Raw genomic sequence first — 12104 nt, forward strand, 5'->3', positions numbered from 1 at the left:
AATAGGTTTCCAGAAAATTTACTCATAGAAAATATTAGAAAATATTCATTAGAAGTTTTTTCTTAAGAGTCAAATATAGAAGAATATTTGTGTTAATGGTTTACCTTGATCTATTTGAGATCTCAGGGAGAAGTTATAAGCACATATGCTTGTACTCATTAACCTAGTATTTCTGAGAGTTTAAGGGATACTCAGCAGGAAAAGGTAAATGACAGCCTGAATTAACAATAATCTTAATGGCTGCCATTTCTTGAATTAACTTTATGCCAGGTACTCATTTAATCTCACAACAATACTCTAAAATTATTTGTATGTTCTAATAGCACCCAATACTTAACATTTCCAAAATAAAATGTACTTTCCTGATACACTTGGCACTGTATCAGTCTCTGTTATTAGCAGAGGAGTAGCTCAGACCCACAAAGGATCTGTCCCTTGCAGCATTTTTGTTGGCTAGCTATTAAGGGGGTAAGACTATATTATCTAGTAAGTACTAGTAAGTATCATACAAAATGAGCTGTCTCTAGAGTATATAAGTTTACCTGACACATGTTTAGGTTAGAAAAAATGCTCTATTGAAAGCAAATACCAAATTAAATCTGTAAAAGAATAGAAACTGTGTTGTATGAAAGGAGAGAAAGTTAGCACTCCCCTTGACAAGGATGGAAGAGGTTCTCGGGCCTAACAACACGCATATGGCTAAAGCATTGCCACCTACTTCATGGCATCTAATCACTGTTTTTATCAGTGATCTAAGACAAGAGACGTGATATTTTTTAGTGCCTCCTGCTCTGCTTGAAGGGGCGGGGGCAACTTCCTGTCAGCCGATACAGGGTGAAAAACACACTCCTACGGAACAAACCTCAGAGAATACTGCAGAAGTTAGAAAGGCTAGGCTGTAGGCTTTTTAACAAGGAAGAAGCCTGCAGAAAGCAATCCCACGGAACACTAAGGGAAATTTAACTAGATATACCTGGGGAACTGAACAGAAGTCAACAAGCCACCCTCCCTGCTTAAGCTGGAGGCTCTGTTTGGCAGAGCTTTCATACTCAGGGCTGTGCGCTAAAAAGAGGGAATTGGCAGCTTTTAAGACCTCCTGTTCTGCAGGCAGCGACTAGGATATCTTCTTCCCAGCCGATACAGGTTACAAAGTGCAAAAAGCCTGGGGAGACTGGTCCCACAGAGTGCTGAGGCATACTGAACACGCCTGGAGGCTCATCAAAAGACACCTTGAGAGCAATTGGTTCCCAGCCCTGTCTGGTTATGCTGGTGGCTCTGACTGACAGAGCCTTACCCAGAACCCTGCACTGAGTGGGGATAGAGTGGGGATCTGCCAGCTCTTTGAGCCTCTTAATCTCCAGGCACTGGTAGTGGCAACCTCATAGCTGGATCATCAGGCTGCTAATTCAGGAAGGAGAGACTAGGAGAGAGGCTCCGGGAAAATGGAATCTCCCATTGTTGGAGCCTGCAAATGCTAACAAGCCCTGACTACCATCGAGACTGAGGCCTAGTATATGACATTGCCATAGAAACACATCAACTGCAAATCTCTACCTAAGCGTGCCACAGGGGCAGAGCCTGGGATACAGAGCCACCGACCAGAAAGAGGGAGAGGAGAGAAAAAGGAAGAAGAGAACCTCTCAAAATCAAGAAAAATCCACAGTCTTTAACAGTCTTTATAACTTTTTTCACTTTTTTTTGTTTCTTTCATCTTCTTATCTTCATTTATTTTTTCTTCTTCTTCCACCTTGGTCCTTTTATTCTCTGCTTGTCTTATTCTTTTCTCTTCATCTTGAACTACATTACCCATAAGTGTTACATTTCCCTTTTTCTTTCTTTTCTTTTTTCTTTCTCTCTATGAGGATTACACTCCAAAACACTTAACTCTCTCCTTTTTTTCTTTTTTCCTTTTTTTTCTTCCTCTCTCTTAGTTTCTTCTTTTCTCCTTTACTTTTCCTCTCATTTGATCCTCACTCACGAACAAGTTATTTTATTTTGAATTCAAATTTTTTCTTTGTGGTACTTTGCATGCTTTTTACTTTGTTTTTAACTCATTAGCATTCCCCCAACCCTGGCTCTCCATTCTATGTAGTTTTTGCTCCACTTAATACAATAGTATTTTTTCTCTTTTTCTTGTTTCCCTCTTATTCTTTTCACTATATCTCTCAGTTGACCATCATTTACAAGCAAAATATTTTATTCTTAATCCAAATTTTTTCCTTTTTTGCATTTTGTGGGTCCCTATTGCCTTTTTGCCCCTTTATCACGTCTCCCCAACTCAGGCCCTCTGTTATAGGTAGTTTCTGTTCCATTTAGCACAATATAATTCTCAGTTATTTATGGTATTTTCTCAAAGAAGGAAAGAAAAAAGGAAAAAAAAGAAATAATAATAATTTTTAAAATTATTTTTTTCTTTTTTTTTTACTTTTTATTCTTTATTAATTCTCATTAGTGGTATTAACAAAACCACCCTCAGATGCCATTAAGAAAAAAGAAATCGAATATCATGGATACAAAAGACAAAGTTGTAGCACAGATAGATGAGGAAAAATTTATAGAAAAAAATTTAATAGATTGGAAACCTTGGAGTTAAATGTCAGAGAATTAAAAATAGAAATCCTAAAAATACTCAGAGATATACAAGAAAACACAGAAAAGCAATTTAGAAAAGCTCAAAAAACAACTCAACGAACACAAAGAATATATTACCAAGGAAATTAAAACTATGAAAACAAATCAGAGATGAAAAACTCAATTCATAAACTGAAAAACGAGGTAACAAGCTAGGCTAATAGAATAGGCCAGAGAGAAGAGAGGATTAGTGACATAGAAGACAGGCAACTTGAGACACAACGAGAGAAGAAGAGAGAGAGACTCATGAATTTAAAAAAATGAGAAAGCCCTACAGGAATTGTCTGACTCCATCAAAAAGAGTAACATAAGAATAATAGGTATATCAGAAGGAGAAGAGAGAGAAAATGGAATGGAGAACATATTCAAACAAATAATAGATGAGAACTTCCCATGCCTGTGGAAAGAACTAAAGCCTTAAATTCAAGAAGCAAACAGAACACCGAGTTATCTTAACCACAACAGACCTACTCCAAGGCACATCATAATGAAATTGGCACAAACCAACGACAAAGAAAAAATTCTCAAGGCAGCCAGGGAAAAGAAGAATACAACTTATAAAGGAAGGCCTATTAAGATTATCATCAGATTTCTCAGCAGAAACTCTACAAGCTAGAAGAGAGCTGACCCCAATATTTAAAGTTCTGAAAGAGAGGAACTACCAGCCAAGAATACTATACCCATCAAAGCTATCCTTCAAATATGAAGGAGAAATAAAAACATTCACAGATACAGAAAAGATGAGGAAATTCATTATCAGAAAACCCTCACTTCAGGAAATACTACAGGGGTTTTCCAACCAGATACAAAGAACAAAACAGAACAAAACCACAAGTAAAAGCTCCACCAAGAACACAATAAAACCAAATTTAAACTGTGACAACAAAAACAAAAAAAGAGTAGAGGACAAAGATTAAAAGTAGCAAAGGACGATGGAGTACAGAAGCACTCATAAGATAGTGTACTACAATGAACATGATAGGAACCCCTTTCATTACTTAATGGTAACCACCCCTGAAAAAACCACCACAGAAGCACATGACTTAAAAAAGGTAGTAACAAAGGAAAGAAGTGTGGATTATAACCAAACAAAAACAAATGATAAAAAAACAAGAGAGAAGAATCAAACAAGATACAAAACTAACAGAAAGCAATACATAAATTGGCAATAGGGAACCCTCAAGTGTCAATAATTACACTAAATGTAAATGGATTAAACTTACCAATGAAAAGACACAAAGTAGCAGAATGGATTAAAAAAGAAAATCCAACTGTATGCTGCCTACAAGAAACGCATCTAAGCAACAAGAATAAGAACAAATTCAAAGTGAAAGGCTGGAAAACAATACTCCAAGCAAATAACATCCAAAAGAAAGCAGGTGTAGCAATACTCATATCTAACAATGCTGACTATAAGACAGCAAAAGTAATCAGAGACAAAAATGGTCATTTCATAATGATTAAGGGGACACTGAATCAAGAAGACATAACACTTCTTAATATATATGCACCAAACCAAGGAGCACCAAAATATATAAGACAACTACTTACTGACCTAAAAACAAAAACTGACAAAAATACAATCATACATGGAGACCTCAATACACTGCTGACGGCTCTAGATTGTTCATCCAAACAGAAAATGAATAAAGAAATATTGGCCTTAAATGAAACACTAGAGCAATTGGATATGATAGACAACTACAGGACATTTCATCTCAAAGTGATAGAGTATACATTTTTCTCTGGTGTACATGGAACATTCTCAAGAATTGACCATATGTTGGGCCACAAAAATAACATCAGCAAATTCAGAAAAATTGAAATTGTACCAAGCATATTTTCTGATCATAAAGCCTTGAAACTAGAATTCAACTGCAAAAAAGAGGAAAAAAAACCCCACAAAAATATGGAAACTAAACAACATACTTTTAAAAAATGAGTGGGTCAAAGAAGAAATAAGCACAGAGATCAAAAGATATATACAGACAAATGAAAATGACAATACAACATATCAAAATCTCTGGGATGCAGCAAAAGCAGTAATAAGAGGGAAGTTCATATCACTTCAGGCCTATATGAACAAACAAGAGAGAGCCCAAGTAAACCACTTAACTTCACACCATAAGGTACTAGAAAAAGAAAAACAAAGACAACCTAAAACCAGCTGAAGAAAGGAAATAATAAAAATCAGAGCAGAAATAAATGAAATAGAGAACAGAAAAACTTTAGAAAAAATTAATAAAACAAGGAGCTGGTTCTTTGAAAAGATCAACAAAATTGACAAACCCTTGGCAAGACTCACCAAGAACAAAAGAGAAAGGACTCATATAAACAAAATCCAAAATGAAAGAGGAGAAATCACCACAGATATCAAAGATATACAAAGAATTATTGTAGAATACTATGAAAAACTAGATGCCACCAAATTCAACAATCTAGAAGAAATGGATCAATTCCTAAAACAATACAACCTTCCTAGACTGAGTCATGAAGAAGCAGAAAGCCTAAACAGACCAATAAGCAAGGAGGAAATAGAAAAAAACTATTAAAAACCTCCCCAAAAATAAAAATCCAGGCCCAGATGGCTATACTAGTGAATTCTATCAAACATTCAAAGAAGACTTGGTTCCTATTCTACTCAAAGTCTTCCAAAAAACTGAAGAAGCAGCAATACTTCCAAACACATTTTATGAGGCCAACATAACCCTCATACCAAAACCTGGCAAGGACGGCACATACACACACACACAAAACTACAGACCAATATCTCTAATGAACACAGATGCTAAAATACTAAACAAAATACTGGAAAATCGAATACAACAACATATTAAAAAAATAATACATCATGATCAAGTGGGATTCATCCCAGAATCTCAAGGATGGCTCAACATATGTAAAACGGTTAATGTAATACACCATATCAACAAAACAAAGAACAAAAACCACATGATCCTATCAATAAATGTAGAAAAGGCATTCGATAAAATACAACACAATTTTATGTTTAAAACACTCAACAAAATGGGTATAGAAGGAAAATATCTCAACATGATAATGGTCATTTATGATAAACCATCAGCTAACATCATTTTAAATGGCATAAAACTGAGGACTTTCCCCCTTAAATCAGGAACAAGACAGGGTTGTCCACTGTCTCCACTCTTACTAAACGTGGTGCTAGAAGTTCTAGCCAGAACAATCAGACAATATAAAGAAATAAATGGCATCCATATCGAAAAACAAGAAGTAAAAGTTTCACTTTTTGCAGATGATATGATCCTATACATCGAAAACCCCAAAGACTCCACAAAAACATTACTAGAAAAAATAAACCAAGACAATAAGGTCACAGGATACAAAATTAATATACAAAAGACCATAACCTTTCTCTATGCCAACAATGAAACATTAGAAAACGAACTAAAAAAAATAATCCCCTTCACGGTTGCAACAACAACAAAAAACACCTAGGAATAAACATAACAAAGAATGTAAAGGACCTATATAATGAAGACTACAAAGCATTGTTAAGGAAAATCGAAAAAGATACAATGAAATGGAAAAATATTCCCTGTTCTTGGATAGGAAGAATAAATATAATCAAAATGACCATATTACCCAAAGCAATATACAAATTAATGCAATTCTCATCAAAATTCCAATGACATTTTTTAAAGAAATGGAACAAAAAATAATCAGATTTATATAGAACTATAAAAACCCCCACATAGCCAAAGCAATCCTAAGGAAAAAGAATGAAGCTGGGGGCATTACAATACCTGACTTCAAATTATATTATAGAGCCACGACAATCAAAACAGCATCATATTGGCAGAAAAATAGACACTCAGACTAATGAAACAGAATAGAGAGCCCAGAAATAAAACCACATATATATGGTCAAATAATTTTCGATAAAGGGGCCAACAACACACAATGGAGAAAAGAAAACCTCTTCAACAAATGGTGCTGGGAAAACTGGAAAGCCACATGCAAAATAATGTAACTCTACTACAGTTTGTCCCCTTGTACTAAAATTAATTCAAAATGGATCAAAGACCTAAATATAAGACCTGAAACAATAAAGTACATAGAAGAAAACATAGGCACTAAACTCATGGACCTGGGTTTTAAAGAGCATTTTGTGAATTTGACTCCAAAGGCAAGAGAAGTGAAAGTAAAGAGAAATGAATGGGACCACATCAGACTAAGAAATTTTTGCTCAACAAGAGAAACTGACAACAAAATAAACAGACAGCCAACTAAATGGAAAATGATATTTTCAAACAACAGCTCAGATAAGGGCCTACTATCCAAAATATACAAAGAACTCATAAAACTCAACAACAAACAATCCAATAAAAAAAAAATGGGAAGAGGGCATGAACAGACACTTCTCCCAGGAAGAAATACAAATGGCCAATAGTTATATGAAAAGATGCTCATCTTCATTAGTTATTAGAGAAATTCAAATCAAAACTACATTTAGATACCACCTCACACCTGTTAGATTAGCTATTATCAACAAGACACATAATAGCAAGTGTGTTGAAGAGGCTGTGGAGAAAAAGGAACCCTCATCCACTGTTGGTGGGAATGTAAAGTAGTACAACCATTATGGAAGAAAGTATGGTTGTTCCTCAAAAAACTAAAAATAGATCTACTATATGACCAAGCAATCCCTCTACTGGGTATATACCCTCAAAACTAAAAAACATTGGTACGTAAAGACACATGCAGCCCTATGTTTATTGCAGCATTGTTCCCAGTGGCCAAGACATGGAAACAACCAAAAAGCCCTTCAGTAGATGACTGGATAAAGAAGATGTGGTACATATATACTATGGAATACTACTCAGCCATAAGAAATGAAGACATCGGATCATTTACAACAAAATTGATGGATCTTGATAACATTATTCAGAGTGAAATAAGTAAATCAGAAAAAACTAAGAACTGCATGATTCCATACATAGGTGAGACATAAAAGCGAGACTAAAAGACATGGACAAGAGTGTGGTGGTTACGGGTGCAGGGAGGAGGAGAGGAAGGGAGTGGGGGGAGGGGAGGGGCACAAAGAAAACCAGATAGAAGATGACAGAGGACAATTTTACTTTGGGTGACAGGTATGCAACATAATTGAATGACAAGATAACACGGAGATGTTTTCTTTGAAACATATGTACCCTGATTTATTAATGTCACCCCATTAAAATTAATAAAAATTTATTTAAAAAAACCAGAAATTAAGCAAAGAATGATATCACAATGTAAATAAGATTATAGCATTCCTCATAACCCATCCTCCTGCCAAATATAAAAAAAGAAATCTGAATTAAAAATAAATTCTTCATTATGGAAAGCATTTGAAGAGTTCACCAGGATAAGAAAATAAATCATTAGGCCACTCCAAAGTCTCAAGAACTTTTTGAAGAGACAACACAATCAGTAGGAAGGTTACTGCTGGGCAGTGTTCAGCTTACAGCCCCTATAAATGACAGTGGTACTACTGAAATGCTACCACAGGATCCTAGAACAGTGATTTGAAGTAGAGCTATGAAAAGACAGGTGATTTGAAATTCTGAATAGAAAGAAGGGAACGAAGAACCCTATTTGGTCAGCAATAATGGAGAGAAAGAGAGGCTCCTGTGGATAGATAGAAGAAATTAAAAAACAGCCTCTGTGAATGGGCAGGCATTGGGTACTTCCCTGGTTTGTAGTCTTTTTTTTTTTTTTTAAGAGTGAGATAAAGAGGGACAGACAGACAAGGAAGGGAGAGAGATGAGAAGCATCAACTCATAGTTGTGGTACCTTAGTTGTTCACTGATTGCTTTCTCATATGTGCCTTGACTGGAGGGTTCTAGCTCAACTAGTGATCCCTTGTTCAAGCCAGTGACCTTCGGCCCAAACCAGTGACCTTGGGCTTCAAGCCAGTGACCTTTGGGCTCAAGCCAGAGACCATAGGGTCATGTCTATGATCCCATGCTCAAGCCAGTGGCCTCACGCTCAAGCTGGTGACCCAATGCTCCAGCCAGATGAGCCTGTGCTCAAGCATAAGCCTGTGCTCAAGATGGTGACCTTGGGGTTTCAAACCTGGGTCCTCAGCATCCCAGACTGATGCTCTATCCACTGTGCCACTGCCTGGTCAGGCTCCAGTTTGCAGTCTTTTGAAAAGAAAATCAGAAAATCATAAAACGGTATACAGTATCTTAGCCTTTACTCCTGTGGTTTCTACCATGCTTTTGGGATGCAGATTTTATAGATACAATAAAAAATTACCTCTAAAATAACTCCACATAGATGTTATGTATATTTCTCAGCTAATTTGGCATACATATACTTTATTTAGGTCAAATTTAATTAATTTTTGATTCAATACAGGTGTTATGCTCCATAACAGGTGTTATGCAAATTGAAAGATACAATGTTGTATCTTTGCAATGTTATTATTGAATGGGAGATATTTAATTGGGAAGAACTCAGAAAATGTCCATTCTGGTATCACAACATAAAGTTAGAAAGAAGAATGGTCCTTTAGTTCTGTTAAAGCTTTAATGTTCATTCTCTCCCCCATTTATGTTTTCTTAGCTTCTGTTATAAGTTAAATTGAGTTCCTCCAAAATTCATAGCTTAAAGTTCTAACCTCTAATGCTGAATATGATAGGGCTTTTTAAAATTTTTATTCTTTTTTAGAGAGAGAGAGGGGAAAGTGGAGGGGGAGAGAGATGAGAAAGAGAAAAAAAGAGATGAGAAGCATCAACTAATAATAGTTGCTTCACTTAAGTTGTTCACTGATTGCTTCTTATATGTGCCTTGACCCAGGGGCTCAAGTGAGGCCAGTGACTCCTTGCTCACACCAGAAAACTTGGGCTCAAGCCAGCAGCCTTAGGATCATGACAATGATCCTGTGCTCAAGCTGGTGACCCACAGTCAAGTTGGCAACCTCAGAGTTTCAACACAGGAACTCCAGTGTTCCAGGCTGCTGCTATCCACCATGCCACCACTGGTCAGGTGGAGATAGGACCTTTAAATAGGAAATTACTGTATTTTTTGCTCCATAAGACACACTTTTTTTTCCTCCAATAGTGGAGGGGAAAATGCCCGTGTGTCTTATGGAACAAAAAATACAGTATTTTATTAAATATTTTAACACCATTTGGTTCAGAATATTTTTTTCTTCTTTTCCTCCTTAAAACCCTAGGTGTGTCTTATTGTGAGGTGCGTCTTATGGAGCAAAAAATATGGTAAGTTTAAAATGAGGTCATCTGGGTCAGCCCTAATCCAACATGACCAGTATCCCTATAAAGTGAGATTAGGACACAGACACACACAGGGAAACACATGTAAAGACCTCTATCTGCAAGGCAAGGAGAGAGGCATGGGGGAAACCAACAGCCCCAACAGCCTCTCTTAATATACCTTTAAGAGAAGGTAAAAGGTGGGGCAAAAGTAGGTTTACAGTTGTGAGTATGTGAAACAGAGCTCTTGTATTATTTATTATTGTATTATTTTCCACATGAACAACCATAATTACTTTTGCCTAACACTATATTCGTCAACAGTCCCCCTTCCCCAACTAAGGATGCTTTTTCTTCAACATTCTTTCAGAGATCTCATCACTTCCATTGCTCCAGTTTCACCTACACTAGGTTATTCAAAGAGATGTCCCAAGTCTCCACTTAGCTAGAGTTCTGGTTCCACGTATTTCAGCTGTCCACCAGACTTTGTTTCATGTGTCCATCACTTGTGGGAGTTTAGCCAGCACTCTGAGCTCAACACATCCAGATAACTTCGTGTCTGATGAGAAAGTGTCACTCATATTACTTCCATTGGGTCACCCAGGCTTCAAATTCTAAAGCTATCTTGAGTTTTTTTTTTGCCTTGATGCGTCTCTGAGCAAAGTAGCCCTCACCTTTCACTGCTGTTACTTCATTTTCCCTTCCTTGGCATTCTGCCTGCCTCAGCCTTGGTAAAGTCCTGCTGCACCTTTTCCTAGGCCAGTCCACAGTGGGCTTCTCCTCAGATTCCCACTGCCGGGCTTCCCATGTAGCCAGGACTGCTGCACTCAGCCCATAGTCATCTTCCCCTTTGCAAATCCATTAGAGGCCTTGAGCCTTTCTTCTGCCTCCCGAACTCAGGGCCCTGCAGCATTTGATTCCTGACCATCCTGGCTGCACATTATGGCCCACATGTGTACTTCATGCTAATCAGACAGGTTTACTCACTGCTCTACACATGACTGTGTTCGGCCAAAGAGTCGGACTGTCTCCTACTTCTGCCTCCCTGCTTTTGCTCAAGCCACTTTCCCTTCTGGGAAATCCCTTCCATTTATTGAATCTTACCCATTCTTCAAGGCAATTTCAGATCGAATTCCTGAGTGAACACTTATTCAAAAGAGCAGCTAGATGACCTGCGTCCTTGAACTTCTGTAACACATCCTGTTTCTCTATCTTGGTTAGCAAGTACCTCTGAGCCAAATATACTGCTCCATCCCAACAGCTATCTCTTATCTCGGGCTACAGTCATACCTCTCTCCTCGGTGTGAGGTATGACATTTCTTTTAGTTCCACTTTAAACTCTGTTTGGAACACGTGCTTTTCTTATAACAAGAGGCCTCAAATATACAAGGCTTGGCTCCTGGTATGCTCTTAATAAATATTAACTATTATAAGTTATTAATAATTATATAATAAGTATTTGTTACTATATGAATAACCTGAATATTATGTAATTATATAATTAAGATATAATGACTATAATGAAATTATAAGCAGATAAGAAGTTATGCCACTTCTAGTCCACAGTACTCATGTTGTCATTTAAAAAATCACTTTTCATTATTAGTTGTATTTTTGGGATATATGATATAATTTTCCTATCAGATTTTTCTCCTCAAGGCCAAGGATCTTCATCTTAATTTTTTTTTCATAGAACAATGCTTGGCATAAAATCAGTAGTTTGTAAAGATTCTCTGTTCAATGAAAGTAAATGTAGGACTCCTTAGGAAGATTCACATGTGTTTCTACAGATGAACTGATAAGTGAGAAAGATGAGATTATTGTTTAGTAGTTCTTTTATTCCATAAACATAGAAACACTTGCTTGTGAATCTTATGGAGACGTTTTTCCTTTATATTTTTGTAGGCTTGAAAATATAGTTGTACTCCATAAATATCCCAGTATGAGTCATCTGCTTAACTAAATAGCTGCTTACTCATTAGCCAAATGCCCTTCATTTTAAGATATCGACTTAAATCAATTTTCTCCTGTGTCTCTCTCCTTTCCTCAAGAGCCAGCAGAGTGATACAAATATTCTTCTGGAATACTAAAGAGGTACAGACCTGCCTTTGACACGGGGAATCTGAACTTCATGAAGTTGAAAGGAGCCATCCCATCTCAAATTAATAATCTACTTGAATATGTTTTGATTGTCCTGCCAACACACATAATGCTTCATCTCTCATTCCC

The 12104-nt window shown here is 36.7% G+C and overlaps 1 protein-coding gene and 1 non-coding gene across 5 annotated transcripts in view; one reads left to right on the forward strand and one right to left on the reverse strand.

Annotated features, from left to right (window-relative positions):
• Positions 1-12104, reverse strand: part of DLGAP1 (DLG associated protein 1) — a 978693-nt gene that overhangs the window by 456700 nt on the left and 509889 nt on the right. The window lies entirely within an intron of this gene.
• LOC136383672 (U6atac minor spliceosomal RNA) lies at positions 619-744 on the forward strand. The gene has a single exon (XR_010747482.1). It is a non-coding gene; the product is annotated as a U6atac minor spliceosomal RNA (small nuclear RNA).

The sequence above is a fragment of the Saccopteryx leptura genome, chromosome 11, assembly GCF_036850995.1.
Source record: "Saccopteryx leptura isolate mSacLep1 chromosome 11, mSacLep1_pri_phased_curated, whole genome shotgun sequence".
Classification (NCBI taxonomy): domain Eukaryota; kingdom Metazoa; phylum Chordata; class Mammalia; order Chiroptera; family Emballonuridae; genus Saccopteryx; species Saccopteryx leptura.